The sequence below is a fragment of the Caretta caretta genome, chromosome 6 (assembly GCF_965140235.1).
Source record: "Caretta caretta isolate rCarCar2 chromosome 6, rCarCar1.hap1, whole genome shotgun sequence".
Lineage (NCBI taxonomy): Eukaryota > Metazoa > Chordata > Testudines > Cheloniidae > Caretta > Caretta caretta.
Genome location: NC_134211.1, coordinates 43799539 through 43823870, shown reverse-complemented (window position 1 = coordinate 43823870; position 24332 = coordinate 43799539).

The following is a 24332-nucleotide window of genomic DNA, read 5'->3' as shown; positions in this document are numbered from 1 at the left end:
ACTGAATCTCAAGGTGTTTTCTTTGTGGCTTATGCAGCACCAATATAAAAATTCTGCAGTTGAAACCAAGTAACAATTCTACTGATGATGCACAAGCCAGAATGGAATCCATCTCCATCTCCTATAGCTGTGTTGGCCCTGCTGCCCTAACAGGAGTGAAAAAGAGTAAAAACTTACTTTGTCATCATAATTGGCAAAACACAGAGAAAGTGGATTTGATGAGTGCTTGCAATGGGGCGTGCTACCTGTGTAGTTCTTAAGAATCTCTTAGCTGTGCATAGAGTGCACTTTCTGTAGCAGTTCTGCAGGATTGGGAGTGGAACCAGCAGAGAATAAATATCTGGATAATTGATTCAGCTGAGGTTAATTTAAGCAACAGGGCCAAGCTGCTAGATCTAAAAGAAGAAGAAAAGGTGAATCTGCGGATGGGGAAGTGCAAATTCTTCTTTGAGTATTTGTTAGAGTGGATCCCACAGTAGGTATGAATGTGTCTCATGCACAAGACTGGAATCTTTTGATTAGCAATGTCTGTTAGGCCTTGCTTGTGCCATGCACATCCTCATGCTCCTACCTTGGCAACAAGACAGAAACCCTTTGATCAAAATTAATTCCTCTTATTAGTTTCTCTATCCCTTTCCATTTAAATGATAAAAACAAACAAACAAAATTCTCCTTGTGTTTTCTTACTACCCTGGTCCCTTGTCCTCACGTGATGGTGAACTCAAAGGCTTTAAATCTTGTCCATTTTGCAATTACATAATCCTGCTCACCAACTACTATAGCTGCTGTCCATTCTGTCTCAGTGAGTTGCATACGCTGAACAAGTGCTCAATGTGCAATTTGTTCTCAGCACAGACATAGAAATCCCAAGATGCCCACTTCAAGCTTCACTTTTTGGGAAAATCCGTGAGAGTTACATCAAACCCAGAGGAAAAAGAGATAATCGGAAAGTCTTCCTGTGCAAGTATCCTTAACAGCCAGCACACAAGGAGAGTGGTACCAAAAAGAAATCACTGTTGAGTAAAGTCTTGGAATTAAAGTCACCCCTGGTACTTACAGCCTTGGGGCCAAAGACCTGTACCACCTCCTCACAGAGGCAGGGACGTCCAGAATAGAGATAGGCATGACTCCAGGCACTGCTTTATGTCCTCCCATAAGCAGAGGTCAAAATACCAGCCCTCCAGGGAGGAGACCACTAACCACTTATAGTGGCCAAAGATCAGCATAAAAATACACAAGCCCAGCAACGACATTGATACTGTTCACTCCAGTACCTATATTGGCACCAGCAACAGAATCACTCATGGTACCAGCAGAGGAAGTAATATCCTCTGTGGCAATGTCTTTGATACTGAGATCTTCATCAGTACCAATGCATGCACCTTTCCTTCCACCACCACTATCATATATCAGCACCACCCCTGGACAAATCTATTCAGCGTCCCTATTAGCAGGGCATACCTTCTCACCAACATCCAGCAGGGAATCTTGGGAGTAGACCAGAGACTCCTCCTTCAGGGTCTCAGTGTTTAGAAATGGACTGTCCATCCCCAACCAAACCAGACATACCAATATGTATACAGGTGGGGGAAAGGGAATATAGGATCTCGAAGGCAGGGAAGCAGGCTATATTTCCTCTCCCCCCATATACAGAGAAAGGGAAGGTGATAGATCAAGAGGAGCAGCAAAATCCTCCATACTCCTATCACCATGGTTTAAGCAGCCAAGCTATTTAGGAAACCTCTCCCGACTTCAGTATTGCCATGTCAGGCCAGCTGTAGATGGAGGCAGCTGCTTCTGCAAAGTAAGTAAGGTGGGAAGAAGGAACATAGGATCTGGAAGGCAGGGAAGCAATCTCGTAGACTGTGAGCTTCAGACAGCTGCTTCTCCGCCTTTGAGATGCTATATTAAGAGCCCAAAATTTGTATCTGCATCTGGGCTTTCATTCAGTTCCATCAAGTCCACCTTGCAATAATCTCTGCATGGAATCCACCTGATCAGTTCTCTTTAGTCTTCATGCATCCCATGTGTCAAGGTTCCTTCCCCACTCTGAACTCTCGGGTACAGATGTGGGGACCTGCATGAAAGACCCCCTAAGCTTATTCTTACCAGCTTAGGTTAAAAACTTCCTCAAGGTACAAACTTTGCCTTGTCCTTGAACCCTATGCTGCCACCACCAAGCGTGTTAAACAAAGAACAGGGAAAGAGCCCACTTGGAGACGTCTTCCCCCCAAAATATCCCCCCAAGCCCTACACTCCTTTCCCAGGGAAGGCTTGATAAAAATCCTCACTAATTTGCATAGGTGAACACAGACCCAAACCCTTGGATCTTAAGAACAAAGAAAAAGTAATCAGGTTCTTAAAAGAAGAATTTTAATTGAAGAAAAACTAAAAGAATCACCTCTGTAAAATCAGGATGGTAAATACCTTACAGAGTAATCAGATTCAAAACAGAGAGAATCCCTCTAGGCAAAACTTTAAGTTACAAAAAGACACAAAGACACATTCCATTCAGCACAGTTTATTTACCAGCCATTTAAACAAAAGGAAATCTAACACATTTCTAGCTAGATTATTTACTAACAAGTTCTAAGACTCCATTCCTGTTCTGTTCCTGGCAAAAGCATCACACAGACAGACAGACCCTTTGTTCCTCCCCACCCCCTCCAGCTTTGAAAGTAACTTATCTCCTCATTGGTCATTTTGGTCAGGTGCCAGCGAGGTTATCCTAGCTTCTTAACCCTTTACAGGTGAAAGGGTTTTGCCTCTGGCCCGGAGGGATTTTATAGCACTGTATACAGAAAGGTGGTTACCCTTCCCTTTATATTTATGACACCATGATATCAAAATTCTTGAAGAGGTTGTTGCATACTTACCCACGTTGCAGAGAGCACTGCTTGCATGGAATCTCAATGCTGTCCATTCCAGCCATTTCATTTTGGAATGCTACCTACACCACGTTACACTCAAGACAGTCTTCTTAGTTGCCATCTCATCAGCTAGCAGAGCTGAGACCTCATCCAATTTTTATCCGTAAAGTGGTTTAAGAATTTAATTTGAACCAGTCCAACTACTTACCTGTATTCTTCACCAAAGCCCATGCCACAATGGGGGAGAAGAATCTCCACATTCTGCGTGTTTCAGGAGTTTTATTATACTATGTTGATTAAAAAAACCCCTTCAATCTGGCACTCCTCTTTTTGTGATCATCTCTTGTGCTTTGAACATACTCTCAGAGGATGTATAAAAGGATCACATAGTGAATATCAATCTACTACCAGATGGATGAGATGCCTCTCCCTCCAAATGTTAAATCTCACTCCTCGAGAGCATAAGCTACATCCGCTGCCTACTCCAGGAGCATATTCATATTAGAAAGCTGTAAGGTTGCTATGCAGAGTAACTCCTTGGTGTCCATTAAGCACTACGCTCTTGAACTAACTGCTAGGTCAGATGCCAAGTTTGAGAAGGCAGTGTTACAATCACCGTCCAATTAGGTCAGTCAGAACTCCTCAGTTCCATCTTCCAGATGAGACACTGCTTGCCAGTCACCTACAGTGAGATTCACCTTGGATATATAGTTAAAGAAGAAAGAATGGTTACTTACCTTGTAATAATTGTGGTTGTTTGAGATGTAATCAGTGTGGATTCCACCTTCCAATCCTATATCTGGGATTATGATTTAGCAAGGGAACTGAGGGATAATTGCAGCCACTCCGCACTTTATGCCTTTGGAGAGAGGAGCATTAAAAACATGCCTGGTGCAGGCATGGCCCAATGGACACTGCTATTTAAAAGATTCTGATCTCACACATGAGACACTTAAGGTTTGTCTGCACTGCAGTTTAACACCCATGACTGGCCCATGCTAGCTGAATCGGGCTTATGGGCTCGAGCTAAGGGGCTGTTTAATAATGGTATAGATGTTCTTGCTCAGAGAGGGGTCCAGGCTCTAGGACCCTGAAAAGTGGAAGGGTCACAGAGCTTGGACTTCAGCCTGAGCCAGCATGTCTACAGTGCAGTAAAACAGCTCCTTAGCCTAAGCCCCATGAGCTTGAGTCAGCTGGCACGGGCCAGCCACGAATTGTTAATTGCAGTGTAGACATAGCCTTTAAGTGGGGTCCACCACACTGATAACATTTCTAGGAATTATGGTTACCATAGGTAAGTAACTGTTCTTTTCACTCAGCGGGGAGGCTGGATGACCCTTCTCAGACCCTGAAAGGGGGAGAAAATTGTGTTGCAGGGGTTTTTTGCTTGAACTCTAGAGAGTGGTGGACTAATATTAATAATATTGCCTGGAAATGGAAAATGTTTTTCTGAAACCTGGTGAAGGGGAAGGACCTTGGAGCCTGAGCTCCAGTCCAAGCAGGAACATCTACACTGCTATTTTTAGCCGCACAGCTTGATCCCTGGAGCCCAAGTTAAGTGATCTGGGCTTTAAAACTTTGCACTGTGGGCTACTCTTTGAAGTGTAGACATACCCTTAAGCATCAAATGCAAAACCTGACTGCCTTTCTGATCACCCCAATACTTCTGATTGACTGGCTTGCACAGGGAGCAAGGGGAGATAGTCAGCAGTTCTCATTGGCCAGTCGAGATCTACCCTATATGTACACTCACTTGTAATAGATGAAGAGATGTGTACTGTTACTTCATGCTGCTACTTAGCATAAAAGTCACAGGGCACAAAGTCAAACCCTTCATTTTGCCAGTAAAGGATAGTCTTAAAGGGAATAAATAGACCTGGATATATTCTCCCATTTATGGATTATCCGACGGTCAGCAGTTAAAAGCAGGTTCTACTTTAAAAACAGCCCTTCCATATTTTGCTGCACATTCAGTGCAACAGGTAAAAGGGCAAAGCAGTATCCTGGATCACTGCCCATTGTAACATCTCATGACTGTTTTTCTGCTGGATTGCACAATAGGATACATCCCAGACGATTTGTTTGTCTCCTTTCTGGAAAGAAGTTCATCCACGTCACATATATTGATTTTTGTGTAAAGGTCATAACCAAGAAGTGCTCACTTATGCAAAATTGGAAATACACATTTTTGGATCAAAACAATGACCGCTACAAAACAGAATGTTAAAATCTTTGTTATTCTTCTCCTTACAAGCTACAATGTTTGGGTTGAAATGGGTTATTTGTCTGCAAATAGGGTTCAGTAACTCATTTTGGTTGAGCGAAACTTACATATTTTACTAGATGTGATTTCCAATTTATTCATCAAGAAACATAAAAATAGCCCTTAGTGTTTCACTCCTTGAAAATTAAGATGCTCAATTCCAATTCATTGTTTATTTTCCATACTCAATTTTTACTGTCTTTGCAGGGTAAATCGGACATGAGTAAGTGAAATGAAAACATACTTTATGACACAAATATTGTAGTGATACTGGGCTAAATTTATCCCAATGAAAGTCCATCAGATACAATGGTTTTCCACTAGAGATTTGGCTGGTTCAATATATTCATCAGGAATACATTTTCTACCTCAACATGGATTTCTTTGAATGTTAGGGAGGAGGCTTTGTGTCATCATTCCATCAGCTGACTTGCAGTGGGGATCTGGATGTGTCCTTGGCTATGCCACTGACTCAGCCTGAAGTTTGGAAAAGCTGCCTCAGTTTCCATTTCTACACTCACTTCATTTCTGTGAATCAATTTGTGATCCTTAGATGAAAGACATTATGTTAGTGCTAAGTATTATTAATACTTTATTTAGTGCTTTTGCTTGCCTGCCTTAGTACAATTTCCTCTTAAGAACTGTCAAAGTCAATATGGTGTAATCAAACTGTAGACTGGGGCATTTTCTGAAAAATATGACCTTTTCAGAAGGTTTCTTCCTAGCTACAAATATGAGACTCTTAAATATTTTTTCATTTTTAGCACATGCTGAATATTATCTTTGCTGTACTGTGTTGTATTTTCTGTAAATACAAAGTGTTAAATAATTCTCATTTGAATGTGTTATAGAAACAGCAACAATATTTGCACATACTAAGTTTACTGTTTACCAAAAATAACTAGGAACATTCTGTATAGCACTTTAAACGGATTCCTGTTGGAATATTTCTAACTGCACAATATTAGGCTCTGATTCTGCCTTTGTATACATGTGACAGGGTGTACCGGCCCTTTGAAGCCCCCTGTTGGAGGCCCCATAGTCTTACCACACCCTGCTCCCAGGAAGGATGGCTGGCCCTCTAGAGCGTCTGCCTAGAGAGTCTGCACAGAAGCAGCCAATCAAAGCACTGCGGACTCAGATAAAAGGAGCTGCAGGGGCTAAGCAGGTCAGTTGCTGTCTGAGACCGGAAGGGCTGGAAGACTGTGACACTCTCCAGGAAATAGGCCTGCAGGAGACCCTGCTCAAGCAGGAAACAGACAAAGAGAACCAAGGATTGTTATCCTAAAGTAATGGGTGAAGGTGATGGGATTGAGTGGGAAGCAGCACAGGCAATGCAGCAGTAGCAACTATTAAGGGAGCCATCACATGGTTGCTGTTGACAGGGTCTCTGGTTTGGGACCCAGAGTAGTGGATGGGCTCCGGTCCCCCAGTCAGTCAGTGGGAAAGTGGCCTGAGTCCTGAAAAGGGAACAAGACTCTTGGCTAAAAGCCTGAGAAAGAGCCTGGAATTTAAACAGGCCTGGGGTTGGGGCTGAAAACCCTGGTTGAGGGCCAACCATGTGTTACCCAGGAAGGAGTTCATCCATTTTAGAATGTGACTTGGTGTCAAGGTTCCTTCCCCACTCTGAACTCTAGGGTACAGATGTGGGGACCTGCATGAAAGACCCCCTAAGCTTATTCTTACCAGTTTAGGTTAAAAACTTCCTCAAGGTACAAACTTTGCCTTGTCCTTGAACCCTATGCTGCCACCACCAAGCGTGTTAAACAAAGAACAGGGAAAGAGCCCACTTGGAGACATCTTCCCCCCAAGCCCTACACCCCCTTTCCTGAGGAAGGCTTCATAAAAATTCTCACCAATTTGCATAGGTGAACACAGACCCAAACCCTTGGATCTTAAGAACAATGAAAAAGCAATCAGGTTCTTAAAAGAAGAATTTTAAGTAAAGAAAAACTAAAAGAATCACCTCTGTAAAATCAGGATGGTAAATACCTTACAGGGTAATCAGATTCAAAACATAGAGAATCCCTCTAGGCAAAACCTTAAGTTATAAAAAGACACAAAAGTAGGAATATACATTCCATTCAGCACAGCCTATTTTAGCAGCCATTTAACAAAAGGAAATCTAACGCATTTCTAGCTAGATTATTTACTAACTTTTTACAGGAGTTTTGAGCTGCATTCCTCATCTGTTCCAGGCAAAAGCATCCCACAGATAGACCCTCCCACCCCCTGCAGCTTTGAAAGTATCTTGTCTCCTCATTGGTCATTTTGGTCAGGTGCCAGCGAGGTTATCTTAGTTTCTTAACCCTTAACAGGTGAAAGGGTTTTGCCTCTGGCCAGGAGGGATTTTATAGCACTGTATACAGAAAGGTGGTTACCCTTCCCTTTATATTTATGACACTTGGCTAGAGGACTGAGCCACTGATGACCCACCTATTGAGGCTCACAACCTAGAGCTGGTTCCAGGAACAGAAGAGAAGATTGCAGCACTGCATCCAGCTGACAGAAGGTGGATTCACTGAGGTGAGTGCACCCTGTCACAATACCTTTTATAAGTAAATGAAACTAGTTGTGTGTATAAAGCTAATCACACATGTAAGTATCCATTTCAACAAAACTATGCAACACATATTAGTTACATGTCCTGTAACTGAAAGTTTGTGCTTGGATTCCTGAAATTTTGTTTCTACTACAGAAATACTAGGGACCCTGTCACAGGGTTGTCTCCTGTGAGTCTCTCACCTTATGTACAGACCATACTCAATCCAGGCCACCTTCACCACCACTATGCTTTTATTATAGTGTTCTAACAGGCTGAAGTATTATTTACATATTACCAAGTCCCAGTGAGTTCCCCCTCTTACATCTGGAAACAAAGGGACTAGTGCTAGCAATAGCAGTCAGCTTTGTCTTCCTTTAGACTCCTAACTGCATCCAGGGTTTCCTTCCTCTCTATTTATCTGCTCCCAGCTGTTGGGAATTTTCCCCTCTAATTAGCCCTTCAGCTGTGGTCCTACTTCTTAATTGATCCTCTCTTTATGTCTCAGTTAACTACGTTGGTGGGGATTTGAGTGAGAGGGTATTGAGTCAACTCCTGACTCTGAACCCCATCACAGACCAAATTGGTTTCTTCATGAATAACTTAGTACTCCGCACCAGGGTTAAATCCCCTGCTGTACTTTCAGCTGTAGATGCCTTGTCAGTGCTGTCTCCCCTTAGTGCAAACATGACGGGTTCATTCCAAAGCCTCTCTGGGAACGCACGTCCTTGGATGTCAGCAGGCACGCCTGCAGTACGTTGTGACAATGCATCCAATTGTAGCTGGGATCTCCGACAGTCCACCAGAATGTTGCAACTCTTCACAGGCATGGTCATCAGGTTACTGTCTCACGCAAAATGGACCATCTTGGTATATCAATTGCAGGATTAACAACATCAAGGCTGATAGATCACGGACATCACAAGGTGGAAGATTCTTTACTTCTGTATTCTGGTGGCCCCAACCATTTATATGGGGTAGCACTACCACTGTGAGGCAAGGCCAAGTCCTCCCTGGCAACCTGGACACCCGTGTCTCCCCATTTACTTATTGCATGTCTAAAACATTGGCACCTCACTGTCATAGTAGTTTATGCGCCAAAAGAGGAATCTGTTGACTCAGTTCAAGATCATTTCTATCATCAATTGGAATATCTAGTATGCACAGTCCCCCATATGATAATCTTGTGATCCTGGGTGACCTAACTGCAGTTACTGGCTCCCTGAGAACTGGGTTTGAACAGGTCATTGGTCATTATGGTTCAGGCACACCGCATGGTAACTCTCATCCCTTGCTTACATTCTGAGCCTCCCACAATCTTTCCATTCTTGGGTCATGGTTCAAACGGCAATGCATACACCAGATGTCATGGATCTCTCATGATGGTGTCACTCAGAAGGAGTTGGACCACATCATTACAAGCAATAGGCATCTCCTCATCTCCTGTAGAGTATATCATGGTGAAGAATGCTTGGCAAACACAGATCACCATCTAGTTGTCGCCCGTATGGTGTTGATGCTCCGATGAGCAAGTAAGCCCTCTGCGATTATGAAGAAGTTTGACATCGATGTACTCCATGTGCCAGGTTTAGCCAACAGGTTTGATGTCAGCAACAGTCTCAGCTCTAGCTAATCTGCCAGATGATGTGGAGGTTGCCTGGTCTCTGTTCACTTCTACTCTCAACCAATCTGCTGAGCAGATGATTGGCTATAGGCATCCAGCAAGCGGACCATGGCTATCAGAGGAGGCCTTCCAGATAATTAAATTGAAGGCTGCAGCCAACCAGCATGGTGATGAATGCAACTGTAATCAGCTGAAGTGAAAATTTAACACCCTGGTACTCCGCAGTCGCCAGGCATATTATAACCAAGTGACAGATGATGTTGAATTTGGCTTAACCAGGGGCAAATTGAAGCCAGCATTCCACACCATTCGTAACCTCAGCGGTCAAGAGGTAGTCACTACAACTGGCATCTTGAATGAGAGCCAAGGCCATCCATGTAAATTGGATGATGATATTCTCTCACGCTGGGTGGAACATGATTACGGTGTCCTGAACCATCCTCCAGCTGCCACTTGTTCAGAGCTGGATGATCTGGCAGTCACTGAGGTTCCAGATCCAAACATTTGTACTGATGCACCAACACTGGATGAATTGAAGTATACCATTTCTAAACTGAAAAACAGATGCAGAGTCGGTGCTGATGGCATCCTCTCAGAGTTGCTAAAATGTGCTATTGATCCTGTAGCAGAATCACTTCTGGCCATCTCTCATCTGGTGTGGAGAACTGGAACCCTGCCAACCACCTGGAAGGATGGTACTGTGATCTCATTCTATAAGGGCAAGGGACCGCAAAGTGAATGTAAGAGCTACAGGCCAATCACCTTGCTCTCCATTCCAGGGAAGGTGTTTGCAGATGTTTTGCTGGCATGCCTGGGGCCTTTGCTACATTGGAAGTGTTGTCCCCAGCAGTCAGGCTTTCTGAGGAGCAGGTCCATATTAGATGCCATTTTGGCCCTTCAATTGTTGTTGGCGATATACATCGCAAGTTCAGGAAGCCCCTGCATGTAGCATAGGTTGCTATTAAGGCTGAATTTGATTTAATAGACCATGTCGCGTTATGGAAGGCCTTAAAGGATGCAGGTGTCCCTACCACTCTGCTGGACTTGATTAGAGAGCTGCATAATGGAACCACTGCCCATGTTTGTCTGGGGAACCGGATGTCAGCACCTTTTAAATCAGTATCTGGTGTTAGGCAGGGTTGCATTCTGGCCCCTGCACACCTTTGTCGGGCAATAGATTTCATAAAGCAGCATTCCGTCAGGTCCACAGGCATTGAGATTGGTGATCTCTCACTCATAGACCTTGACTGTGCTGATGACGTCGTTCTTTTAGTACAGAGCCCCAACAGGTTTCATGAGGCACTCTATCATATGGAGGAGGAATCAGCTAAGATTGATCTCCATATTTCATGGTCAAAGACAAAACTGCAAAATCTAGGACCAGGCTCACCTGCGACTCCAATCTCTTTGAGCAACGAAATGGTTGAATCAGTTTCCAGCTTTTGCAATCTGGGTTCTATACTTACCAGCTCCTCCAAGTCTCACACGGTGATTCTCCATCAGATTGGCATCTCAGCATCTGCCATGGCCATTTACAATGGATATGGAATTAACATCATCTTAGTATGACAACCAAGTTCAGGATTTATTCGAGCTGTATCCTTCCCATACTGTTGTACATCTGTGAAACATGGACACTACGCTGCTCAGACTGAACAAAACTGGAGGCTTTCCACACACAATGTCAACATTGTATATTGGACATAAAGTGGAATGACTTCATCTGTAATGCAGATATTTATGGTCGCTTGGGTCTACAGACTACTGGGGCCATTGTCCACAGGCAGTGCCTTATGCTTTTCAGACATGTCGCAAGGATGCCACAAGACATTCCAGCAAACACTATTCTCCGGGTGGCTTATAACACCCAGGATAAAATTCCACCAATCCAAAATGTACGCAGAAAGCCTGAGGTCAAAATTGGCACTTAAATCCATATTTAGGCACCTAAGTAAAAGTGGCATGACTTTTTGAGATGTGCTGAGCACCTGATGTCCAGATTAAAGTCAAAAATATCCATTAATGTTGGATACTTAATATGAGTTACCTAGGACCTGAATTTTTCCAAAGTACTTTACATTATATAGCACTCTGAGCACAAAATAACCATCTGTTAAAAGTTTTAAATGAGTTGCCTAGCATTAGATAGAAACTCTTTGACAGAAGCAGTGATAAAATCCAATTCCTTAGGGCAGTTTTCAACTGCATTAACAATGAGATCATCCTTTCTTTTACTGCACTCTCCTGCCTTGTTTACTACTCACCTTCCAATTTATGCAATAAATGGGGCAAGAGTCCTACAGACAACAGCATCCTTGACTATACAACCTGTTTTAATCCCACAGCAGATCCATCTTGTGCACTGCATGAGGCAGGGGTTCTGTGGGAGAAATACTATGTGATCATGTAAGTAAAAACTGTATCTTACTGTAGAGAGAGAAATTAAGGTTCCTTGTTCTGTTCCCAGTCTCCTGGCCCAGCCATTCCCACTTCCTCCTCGTAGAACTTAAGGCTGGAACAGACCACCAGATCATCTAACTTCCTGCACAACACAGGCCACCAGCATCTGCACGCTAAACCCCAAACTGAAATTAGACCAAGGTACTGCAGCTTTCAGGAGACCAAACCATTATGTGCCACAGGCAGAGAATAGACAGGACAATGTCTGATGCCCCTGCAATGGTAGGAAAATTATTAAGATAGCTATGCTCAGATGATCCTGGCAAGTGACCCAGTCCCTCACATGCTACAGAGGAAGATGAACAACCCCCAAAGTCACTGCCAATCTTATCTGCAGGAAACTTCCTTTTCAACCGCAAAGTGGCAATCAGCTCAACACTGAACATGTGAACAAGAATCAGCCAGCCAGGCACCTGAGAGAATGCTTGGTACCACCTCAGAGCACTGGCCAACCCTATCCAGTGTTCCATCTCCAGCTGGGGCCCTCTCTAATATTTCAGAGAAATGTGATTAAAAAATTCCCCCACACCAACCTCAGATACATTGGGGGTGGGGGCAGGGGAGGAAATTCCTTCCAGAGCCCCGCAGGTGACCAACTTATGCCTTAAAACATAAGATTTTTAGGAACATCAGGGATGACCCAGAAGGCTGTTGATCCCTGTCCCCCACCATTGCCAGCAATTCCTTCATACAATCACACTGTTTTGTTTTGGGTTTTTTTGTCCCTACCACTTTTACCAAGACAAGGTTTATAGTCTTCTCCCATAATAAGCCTTCCATTCTTCCAATCAAAACCCAGAAGGCCTATTAGACAGGGTTTCCTGGAGCTGAGGGGGGGAATCTTTTCCCAGGATCCTACTTGGCTTTCAATGTCTTTATTCTCATTTGGGGAAACTAGAATTCGTATCTTCAAAGCTCTAAACTGTGGTGAAATCAAGTTGAGCTCAAAGTTTGGCATGTCAATTTCCCAAATGAGAATTTCTTTTTAGATATATGAATTTGAGTACTATCATTTCTAGAATCAAGGAGTGCTGCTGTGAGGCTCTCTTTCAACAGACGAATAGAATCAGGACCTTTCCATTTCCTCCCCAGTGAGTTTCATAAAAGCCAATTAGAACTTTCTGGGGAAATATTTGGAAAATATTATTGGTTTTATTTCAAAACAAATGATTGAAGAAAATAACGTAGAAGTCACACTGCATGGGAAATCTTACAGTATCTGAAATGCATTGTGAATAAGCTATCAGTGGCCATCTCAATAGGTCCTTGTCAGCGTGGAAATGTAAGTGATGTGGTAATGTTTCTGATGAGAAACTAAGTTGGAATGGGGTAAGGGAAATTCTATTATTCATTCAAACAAGCTTTGCTACAACCATATTCACAACCCTTTATGTTGACTTCTTGGGACGATTTGAACAGTTGAGGTTTACTGAAATGGACAGATAAGTAGTGGTAGATACATTTATTAAAAATATTCTCTCCCAGTTCACCAGGCTGCTTAACCTAATTTAAATAATTACAGTACTTCAAAGGCAGAGAAACTATAATAAGCCTCAAAGTAAAAAAAATCAGTTTTGAGAAGACAAAGGCCTGATCGCACTCCCAATTGACAAGAGGGATGGTAGGTATTGATAGTATCCTGTGAAAATATAGAAGTGGGAACAAGGAGATGACTGACTCCCAACTATCATCCAAAATCAGAGTACTAAATTCACATTTAAAACATAAAATAAAAAAAGCAATGGCCAGACCATTTGGTCTGGCTGAGCAGCTCTTGGTGCAGGACCAAGGGAAAGGAAACAGATAGTTCTTAGGCCTATATCCTGAGGCTGGCCAGTGACTCTTTTGGCCCCAGCTGGAACATGGAGTTAACTTAAGGGCTGCTCTAATTTATGACAGCAGAAATAGCCACCTGTTCTATACTGTTCTGCTAGACACTGATCACCAGAGTGGAAAGTGTTCCAACATAAGTATAGCTATTAATTAACTAAGGTTCATTTGTGCACAAAGTCTGTTTGATGCTATATACACCTCGAATGAGATGCAGCCCCTGCCTGAAAGAATTGTCGGTCTAGAGTACTCAATCCTGCAAACGCTTACACACAACACTTTGCTCTTAATTTGGTTTTCCCAAAATTGCACTATCCACAGTGTCTCTCAGAGCTTCCTTGTGAATGGAAATCCACACTACCTCAGAGGAGGCGGACCACATAAGGCACAATGGAACCCCAAATGAGCATGCCCTGTATTTAATCCTATGCTGTTTGCTTCGTACATGTTACAAGTCTGATCCAAAGTTCACTGAGGTCAATGGAAAGTTGATTTCAGGAGGTTCTGGATCAGGCCCTAATGTAGTGTTTTAAACTCATTGTTAAGAGCTCCTTTAGTTGCTGATATATTTCAAGTCATGTAATAAGGATAACTTTGCCACGTAGCAAGTTGATGGGTTTCTTGCCTCACCTAAGTAGAGATATATCAAAATATGGAGGGAAAATAGCTGATGGCTAATAATACTAGTACGAATACAATATATACTAAGCTGACACGTATCACTGATTGTGATACAGAAACTCCATAGCGATAGCTTCTTCCTGATAGGTCTTACTTTGTTCCTGAGAAGGTCTGTTAAATTATTAGATATTTTCCCAGTAATACTGGCTTTTGCATTCATGGATGTGTTTTAAATGGATATTTAGCTCTCTCACTGCCCCTTTTTGATATTTTATGCAGTCAAGATTGATCACAGTAGCTGCGTCTGAAAATAGGTTGTAAAGTGACAATTTTAGCTTACCTAAGAGAATTTAAACTCCAAGGCTACATCCATGTCTGGAACATAGTATTATGCTGCCTTAAGCCACTCCGCCTCTGTTTTGAAGAATTCTTGAGGAAAGCAGCTTCACTGTAATTTAATGGGCAGTTACTGTTTTAAAGACAGGACAGGAATGCATTTCAAAACTGACACTTCTTTTCAGTATAATAAGCCACTTGTCAGGAGCAATGTGAGTAAGAGGACTGCACTGAAGTGTCCTCATTATGGATGGGAGAACTCATAAAATTTAACAGTTTTCCAAAATCATTAGAACTCTGTGAGGGAAAAGAAAATTCTGTATTTCATCCATTTAGGATTCTGATTCTCCTGTCACAGACACCCATTTTACACAGGTGCAACTCTATTGAAATTACTCCTGATTTACACCAGTGTAAGAGGGAGCAAAACCAGACCTTCAGCATGAAATTACCCCAAAAAATCATAGGTTTCAGAGTAACAGCCGTGTTAGTCTGTATTTGCAAAAAGAAAAGGAGTACTTGTGGCACCTTAGAGACTAACCAATAAATTGGTTAGTCTCTAAGGTGCCACAAGTACTCCTTTTCTTTTTCCCAAAAAATCATGTTCTCTAATTTACAAGATCATCTGTTGAGTTGCTTTTTAGACTGCAAGGCTGTCAATCCGCATGCAGACACCACATTGATGGAAAAGTTTGTGCCACAGCACTTAAAAGGGAGGACTGTGTGAAGGTTTTCATCTTCCTCCTCTGATTTTAGGTCCTGGGTTTGAAAATTTTGGCCTTGGTTCTTTATTATCTTTATTATTATTTTTAATAAGAAAACTGTTTACAAAGAGGTACTGATTAATAGAATTAATAGATCCCATCAAAATAATCCCCAAATTAATGGGATTAAAATAAGAGGTTACACTAGTAATTAGAGAGAACAGATCTTTTATACCTCTAATTAAAAGAGCTTCTAAATCAATAATAGATTAATGTCACTAAGCTAAATGATAGCTCTACACTCATGTTATCGTTGGTGATGGTTACTAAAGAAGTATCTAACAGAGCTGACAAACTGAAAAGCACAGCTTTTAGCCGCTGACAGACCAACCCATTTCTTTCGTCATTCATGCACAGAATGAAACCACTCCTACATTTTCATTATGTGAATGACGTCTAACAAACAGTTAAAGTATCTTCTTGTGGTGTCAGGGCTTCACGCTAGACACTGTAGGCAGAGGCTCACTGCAAGTAATGAAAGTACATTGCTTTTACCTTTGTCAATGCAGATGAGATGAGTGCCATCTGCAAGAAATTCCCACAAGCCCCAGCATGCAGCTAAATTTAGTAGTGCCAGCTGGATCTTGTTCTCGGGGTATAATAACCTTAATATCATAATGCTTCCGTTGATGGGGCAAATGATACTGCATCAGCAATGAACCTATCGCTGCCAGTCTCTGGCACTGATGACAATTCTGTCTTGTACACAGTAAACAAACCAGAATCATCTCCCTCCCCCGCCCAGGATTTGCTACTCATGCTCTGCAATTAACATCCCACAGCTATAGAATTGAAGTTGAGTTTATTAAAGTTCAATGCCAGGTGTTGTTTTTTTCTGTTGTTCTGCCCTTCAAAATATGCACTTTGATATGCATGAGGCTCAACAATAGAAAGGAAAAGAGTGAAGGGTTTTTTTGTTGTTGGGTTTTTTTTTTGAAGAATTATTTCATGCATAATGATGAGATCTAATTTCTTATTAGCCCTGGAACAGAATAGAGAATATTTGTGGGAAATGGCACAGTATGTGAGAAAGGAAATGTAATTTTCCTCTCTTTTCTTTAGAACTAGTCTATGATTGACACATCTCTCTGCCTGCTCCCCTCCCCTCTCCTCCTCTTTCAGATTTCCTCTTAACTAGAAAAAGTGTGCTTTTTTCAATTGTTATTTTTAATTGACTGTTCCTTGGGTGAAAATACAGACTGAAATACAGCAGGTCACAAGCCCCAAGAAGGTTTCAAACTAAAAAAAAAAATAATTGACAAATCCTTTAAACTTTGCCCGGGGTTATCCATTTCTGATAGAAACCAATTACCTTCTTGTGCTGCATTCCACAGTTAAAGAGACGGAGAGGTATAGGGTGTTTCTTTCACTGAGCAGAGGTGATTTATTTTTTAAAGTACCAAAGAGAAAGGAAACTGTTATGTTATCACTTTTTGGGTTCATTTTATGCAGTTGTTTTGTCTTTTATTGTCAGATGAGGAAGCAAAAGAAAATAATTCAAACACTGATTTTGGGACGAGGATTTTCTTTTGCCAGTTGACATGGATCCAGCCATTCTGCAATACAGCCACATAGGACGAACACTACATAACAGCGACACCGGTGAAAATGAACCTCTGTTCTTTCACCATTTTTTGACATTTAATAACAATGCCTCCAGAAGTTCAAACACCTTTTCAGACTATGCATTTCTTGACAGCCAACTCATATTCTTAATAAGAATCTATATCTGCTTTGGGTCAGGTAGAACACAGTTTTTCTAGCACTTAACGCAGGGAAGATTAAATTAGCTATATGGTTAGCTGTCTACTGGGACAGATTAATTCATGGGCACAGAATAGAAAGAGATTTTGTCAAGTACTGTTCTTCAGCAGTAATCTATTTTCTTTATCAAACTGGAAGTATAGCGAAATGCACTTTCAAGCATTGTTATCTACATAACACATGCATAAAATTATTAATAATAGTTGTTTTTAACCTGTAACACATTCACTTTTTTGTAGTAGGATTTACATAATCTGTTGACTGGAGTAACCACAATAAGGGGCACGATCACATCCTCTTTAGAGATGCCAGTACAATAGTTTGCATAGTAACAGACACTAGAGGACCACATTGTCACACATGCCTTTTCACTATACTGTATTATTTTCTCCTTTCAGCAGGTGAAAAGCAGGTGTAACAAAGCTTACACGCACACTCCATGGATCACACAGTTGTGTGTATTGGTGTTCTACCCTCTCTCCCCTGTCTCTTGGGCAGATTGGAGTCAACAGAAGTTCTTAACATTCTGTGCATTCCTGACAGCTGTTTGCTGCTGGTCAGGCTATGATCCTTTGTACAGTGAAGCATGCTACCACAGGACAGCATCCTAAAATTGCTCTTCTCAACTGTAACACATGATGCAAAAATGAAGGAAGTAGCAAGGTGTAGCCCCAAATGACAAGAAAATGGCATTAACACAGCTCTTGATGTGCTTATTTTTTGCTTGATAAGTAAGGTCATGTCTAGACTACAGAGTTAAGTCGACTTAAGTTACATCGATGATCTTAAGTTGCTTTAATAACATCAGTTGTGCACGTCCGCACACTTATCCTTGTGTTGGTAGCTACCCACAATGCAATGCTCTTGCATTGATAGAGGGAGCATTGCAATGTGGGTAGCTACCCCATTGTGCAACTCACCACCCTCTGTCACCCTGTGCTGCTGTGAGCTCTGGGAATGGATCATGGCGCATCCTCAGGATGTGCTCACCATTCTGTGAGGCAGTTCTTTCCATCCTATCATTCCAAGGGCTTCCTACTTTGTGTCACAGTTTTTTTCAATTGTCCTTATAAACTGTGCACCCTCCAATTCTGCCTCACAGCCTCGCTCCTGAGCTGCTGACTAATCTGGTGATGAACCTTATGAACACAACATGGTATTATTGGTCCTGCCGTATTTCATGAGCTGTGAAACACAGAGTGAATCGATGATGCCTGCCCTAGTGTCTGATATGGAAACAAATAATTCAAGATTGCTGCTGGCCGTCACGGAGCAACTTGCCATAGTTGACCATCAGTACTGGGCTAGGGAAATAAGCACTGAGTGGTGGGATCACACTGTGATGCATGTGTGGGATGAGGAGCAGTGGCTGCAGAACTTTTGGATGCGCAAATCCACCTTCCTGGAGCTGGGTGCAGAGCTCGCCCTAACACTGCAGCACAAGGACATCAAAACGAGAGCTGCCCTTGCTGTGAGTGGTTACCTCTGTGTGGAAGCTGGCAACTCCAGACTGCTACCAGTCAGTCACAAATCAGTTTGGGGTTAGAAAGTCTACCAGGTGATGCAAGTGTGCGGGACCATTAATCACCTTCTGTTATGAAGGACTATGACTCTAAGTAAAGTTCAGGAAATAATTGATGGCTTTGAGGCAATGGGATCCCCTAACTGCAGCGGGGTGATAGATGGAACACATATCCCGATTTTGGCCCCTGACCATCTTGTGACAGAGTACATCAACCGAAAGAACTACTTCTCCATAGTCTTTCAGGTGCTGGTGGATCACCAGGGCCATTTCACTGACATGAATGTGGTGTGGTCAGGGATGGTGAATGGTGCACACATCTTTCAGAACACTGGATTGTATAGAAAGCTGCATGCAGGGACTTTCTTTCCAGACCAGAAGATTCAAATGGGGGGGTGTGAAAATACCCACAGTGGTCTTTGGAGACCCCGCATACTCCTTGCTCCCATGGCTCATGAAGCCTTACACCAGGAACCTAGACAGCAGCAAGGAGCACTTCAACAACAGGCTCAGCAGATGCCAAATGTGTCTTTGGTCAGTTGAAAGGTCACTAGTGTTGTCTTCTTTTGGCCAGTTAGACCTCAATGAGTAAAATATTCTGATGGTCATTGTGGCCTTCTGTACTCTACATAATATTTGCAAAGCAAAGGGGGAAATATTTCCCCAGGGGTAGATTGCAGAGGCAGATTAGCTGGTTGCTGATTTTGAGCATCCAGATACAAGGGCAATTAGAAAGATACAGTGGTCGGCTATTCAAATCAGAGAGGCTTTGAAGGAGCATTTTGACAATGATTCACAGTAATGTGTCTTTATAGGATTCATTCAGACAGGCAATGATTACTTGCAGCCTTGAATTACCCCTGTAGTTCTTGTTTCCCGAGTGTTAATTGTAGTGAGCAAATATTCCTGCCTATAGCCACTGTGTTTCAATGTTAGTATTAACTGATGTGAGTATTTCACAAATAAAGACTCCTTTTATTTCAAAGACTCAAGTTTAATAACAGGACAAAACACAAGGTTTTGGTCAAACAGGGGACATGACAATGAGTAACAGTCTCCCAGTTAGGGCTTTTGTATCTGTGTGTAACTCCAGCTTTTGTTTGGAAACCAGTCCCTAGGCATGGAGTGCACAGGGTACTGTGGAGGGACTGGGAACACATGAGGAATGTGGTGGGGGATTTTGGGGAGGTCATGGAACAGTTTTTTGTATTGGCTAGAGGGGGAATTATGCACGGGTATGCTCAGATTGCAGAGTAAGGAAGGACTTCATCATTTCTGTCTGGCCCTCCAGGAGTTTTATATCCATGCCTGCCCCTTACTCCTTTCCAAGCTATCCAGCCTCAGTCTTTCATTAATTGTCTCCCTCTGTTATCTTGTTTTGTTATGTGCTGCATCTGTTGACTGCAGCACTTTGCGAAACATATCCTTCTTACCCTTCCTGGGTCACCGCCTTATTTTATGGAGGCGCGCCACCAGTGTGGAGGAGTCGGTCCTCAACGGCACACCTGCCAAACCCAAAGAAACAATGAACAGAGACAGTATTGTGAGTTTACTCACAGCCGTTAACCACAAAAATTACACACAACTCTTTCTCACTATGCCTGGGCTAGCACCCAGGGCAGCGCAAATCCCAAATATGGTGACTTCAGGGGTTCTGGTAAGGGGGAATGGGCAAGAGGAACAAAGGGTGGCTCATGAAGGGGGTTACTACAAGTGGCTATGTAGCCTATTCTGAGTATTTGGTACCCTTTTCCACAGGGTAATCAAACCCGACATCTCACTCCTAAGGGTAACCCAAAATGCTAGGGTGCATCTCTTGCATGCGTGTGATTGGCTTTAGATTGGCTCCATATGCTGCTTGCCTGTGTGCCATTCTGGTCCCTGCAGAAATAATTGCTGGGTGGAGTGGCAAAGTTTCCTACAGTGGGGGGAAAAATAAGGCAGCTCTCCTAAGAAACCTTTGGCAGAGGATTGAAGAATACCTACAGGAAAGTTTCCTAGAATCCCTATGGAGCAGTCCAGGGACATCCCCATGTGCATTAACAAACTTTTCCCCTGTGGACCCACAGTGTAGACGGGCAGGCTCTGTTGTTAATTTCTGTCTCTTATCCCTCCTCTACCATATGACAAAGTACATGAGAGCTCAATCTCCTCTAACCATGCAGTAGCAAAGCAAAATGAGCACTTACCAGAGCTTCTCTCCTGCAGCCTGCACACCAGAGTGCTGGCCAGACCCCTCTGGAGTAGAAAAGAGGTCCTCACTCACCGTGCCACCAGATGACCCTGCCATTTGCTCCACTTTTTCCTCCAGTGCCACTTCCTTGTTGACCAGCTTTTCTCATTGGGGTTCAGTCCACTGACCGCTGCCTCCAGTCCCCCCGAAATGTCCATGGGGCTCATGAAGGTGGGGTCACCTCTAAGGATGGCATGCAGCTCCTTATAGAAGTGGCAGGTCTTCAGCCCCATATCAGAGAGAGAAGGTTGGCCTCCCTTGCCTTCTGCCTCAGATCCTTGATCTTGGCACGGCACTGCTGTGTGTCCCTTTTGTGCCCCTTCTCCTGCATGTCACCAGCAATCAGCCGGTAGGTATCAAAGTTCCTATGGCTGGAGTGAAGCTGTGACTGCACAGCCTCCCCCGACCCAGACTCAGCAGATCCAACAGCTCCAGTGTGCGTTACATGGGAGAGCATCTGTTGTGGAAAGTCGGCATGGTCAGCTGGGAAGAGGCTGTGTGGACTGTCCACACTGAGCAAACAGGAAGAGGAATTTCAAAAATCCCCAGGCCTTGAAATGTGGGAGGGGTGCATATCTGAGTAGCTTCAGAACAGCGGAGTTCAACCTTTCAAAGTGCCGACCAGCGCAGTCAGGATGAGCATTGTGGAATACCTCCTGGAGTCCAATTACGGCGACGTAACCAAGCACAGTGTCTACGTTGATGCTGTGTCGCTCTATCTGCATTGTAAAAGTCTCTATGCCAGTTGTCTAGGTGGTTTTATTATGTTGGCATAGCAGGGGAGTTACATCAGCGAGAAGAGCATTGTCGTGTGTACACTTCCACTGCATGATTAACAAAAGCTAACTTTTGTCAACAAAGCTGTGCAGTGTAGAAAAGGCCTAAATAGGCAGGCTGAGTCATGTGCCTCATAGATCTTTTGTGCAATGGGAGATGTGAAAGAGGATATAATTGCTTTTTAAAGGGTATAGAATAAATGTAAGGAAAGACATTGCAAGTCCTTTTATATATTTATATATATATATATTTTAATGACCATCTCCATGGTAATACTTAGCATCAGTCCAAACATTCACCTTGCTTTCTTTTTCTTTCCCCTGCTCTTTTTTATTTTCTTCTCTTCTGACCATGTTACTTGAGACTCCTATTTTCACAGTGAAATTGGCAAAAAGCCTTTTACCAGGGTGGTCAAATCTATTGCTTCCTGACTAACATCTCCCAGGTGTAGGCTGGTCATGACATTTGTAAAGCCTCAGACTTTCCTAACTAAAGTCAATGAATTTTCTGGGAACAGATTAAATAAATGAGCTGACTCCCGTTTCAAACTCAGCTCCGTCTTTCCTTCCTCTTGTCAAGATGCTTATCTGAAGCCTGACACACAGAAAAAAGGACAATGGAGCGCAGCAGGCTTCCTTGTCTCTTTTGTTTCCTTCACCCTCAACTAAAAAGAATACCAATGCCTTTCCATTAAACGCATTTGCTTAATGGCACACATAGCAGTCACCATTAAAAAGTCAACATTTTACCACAGCTATTTCTTAGTGGTATCTGAGATACCTCCACCACAAGCTCTATGAGGCAGAGGCAGCCTTTTGTGTGTGTTTGTACAGCACCTAGCACAGTAAGGTCCTGGTCTGTGACTGGAACTCATAAATAGAGGTGTGCAAAAAAATGTTGGTGAATAGTAAATTCTCTGAAAATATGTTTTTGGAGCACCAAATTTATTTGTGAATAGGGGTCAAATATTTGAATAGTTTCAGCTCTGACTTTTCCTTTCCAAATGTTGTTTCATTTCAAAATGTAGTTATATTAATTTAAAAATAACCTCAAACAGATTTTAAAAAATCACCCCAAATGGAATAAAACCAAAATGCAAACAATCAAAATTGTTTTGGATCAATTGAAGGGTTTCTTTCCACCTTAAACTAATTTGATTTGGTTTGGGTTTTGTTTTGGTTAGAATTTCAGTGCCATTTGGATCAAACCAACTTTTTTCCCCCGGATTTTCTCATTTGGGCCCTGACCTGAAAAATCAGTTGTTCACTGAGTTCTACTCCCAAGTGCCACCACAGTACAAATCATCATCGTAGGAGAAGTTTGCAGGGTCTCAGATAGCAATGTGGGGGTAATTATGGTTAATGCTGATTATTTTTTTAGTGGTTTTCATTCAACAACTGCAATCCTGAATGTTATTGGTTTATTGTTGTCTCCTCTAATGGAGCTGTTGAGGAAATATTCTCAATGCCAAAGAAAATGAGGAAAAAATACCATTTCAAAGGTTCATGAAAAAGGGCAAAACATCATTTGTTCTCATCTTGGGAAAACATAATTTGTTCTCATCCTGAGCTTTGTTGTGAAAATGAAATGTCATTGTCTAAAGCAAAAACTGATATATTTTGCTACCAGTGTTCCTGAAGCAAAGTTTGGTGGTTTTGAACAGCGCTAATAAGTAAAAATTTTCAAAATATTCTCATTAATCTAGGACTTCTTTCTATTAGCTGCTTTTATCCTTTACCCCCAAACCAACTAGGTGCAATGTTATCAACACAATCAAAAGGCATTATGCTAAAACGACAGTTGCTAATTATATAAGGAGTGGGGAGGTGTCATAAATATAAAGGGAAGGGTAAACCCCTTTGAAATCCCTCCTGGCCAGAGGAAATAACTCCTCTCACCTGTAAAGGGTTAAGAAGCTAAAGGTAACCTCGCTGGCACCTGACCAAAATGACCAATGAGGAGACAAGATACTTTCAAAAGCTGGAGGGGGGAGAGAAACAAAGGGTCTGTGGGTCTGTCTATATGCTGTTTCTGCCGGGGATAGACCAGGAATGGAGTCTTAGAACTTTTAGTAAGTAATCTAGCTAGGTATGTGTTAGATTATGATTTCTTTAAATGGCTGAGAAAAGAATTGTGCTGAATAGAATAACTATTTCTGTCTGTGTATCTTTTTTGTAACTTAAGGTTTTGCCTAGAGGGGTTCGCTATGTTTTGAATCTAATTACCCTGTAAGGTATCTACCATCCTGATTTTACAGAGGTGATTTTTATTTACTTCTATTTCTATTAAAAGTCTTCTTGTACAAAAAGTGAATGCTTTTTCATTGTTCTCAGATCCAAGGGTTTGGGTCTGTGGCCACCTATGCAAATTGGTGAGGCTTTTTATCCAACATTTCCCAGGAAAGGGGGGGTGTAAGTGTTGGGAGGATTGTTCATTGTTCTTAAGATCCAAGGGTCTGGGTCTGTAGTCACCTAGGCAAATTGGTGAGGCTTTTTACCAAACCTTGTCCAGGAAGTGGGGTGCAAGGTTTTGGGAAGTATTTTGGGGGGAAAGATGTGTCCAAACAGCTCTTCCCCAGTAACCAGTATTAGTTTGGTGGTGGTAGCGGCCAATCCAAGGATAAAGGGTGGAATATTTTGTACCTTGGGAAAGTTTTGACCTAAGCTGGTAAAGAGAAGCTTAGGAGGTTTTTCATGCAGGTCCCCACTTCTGTATCCTAGCGTTCA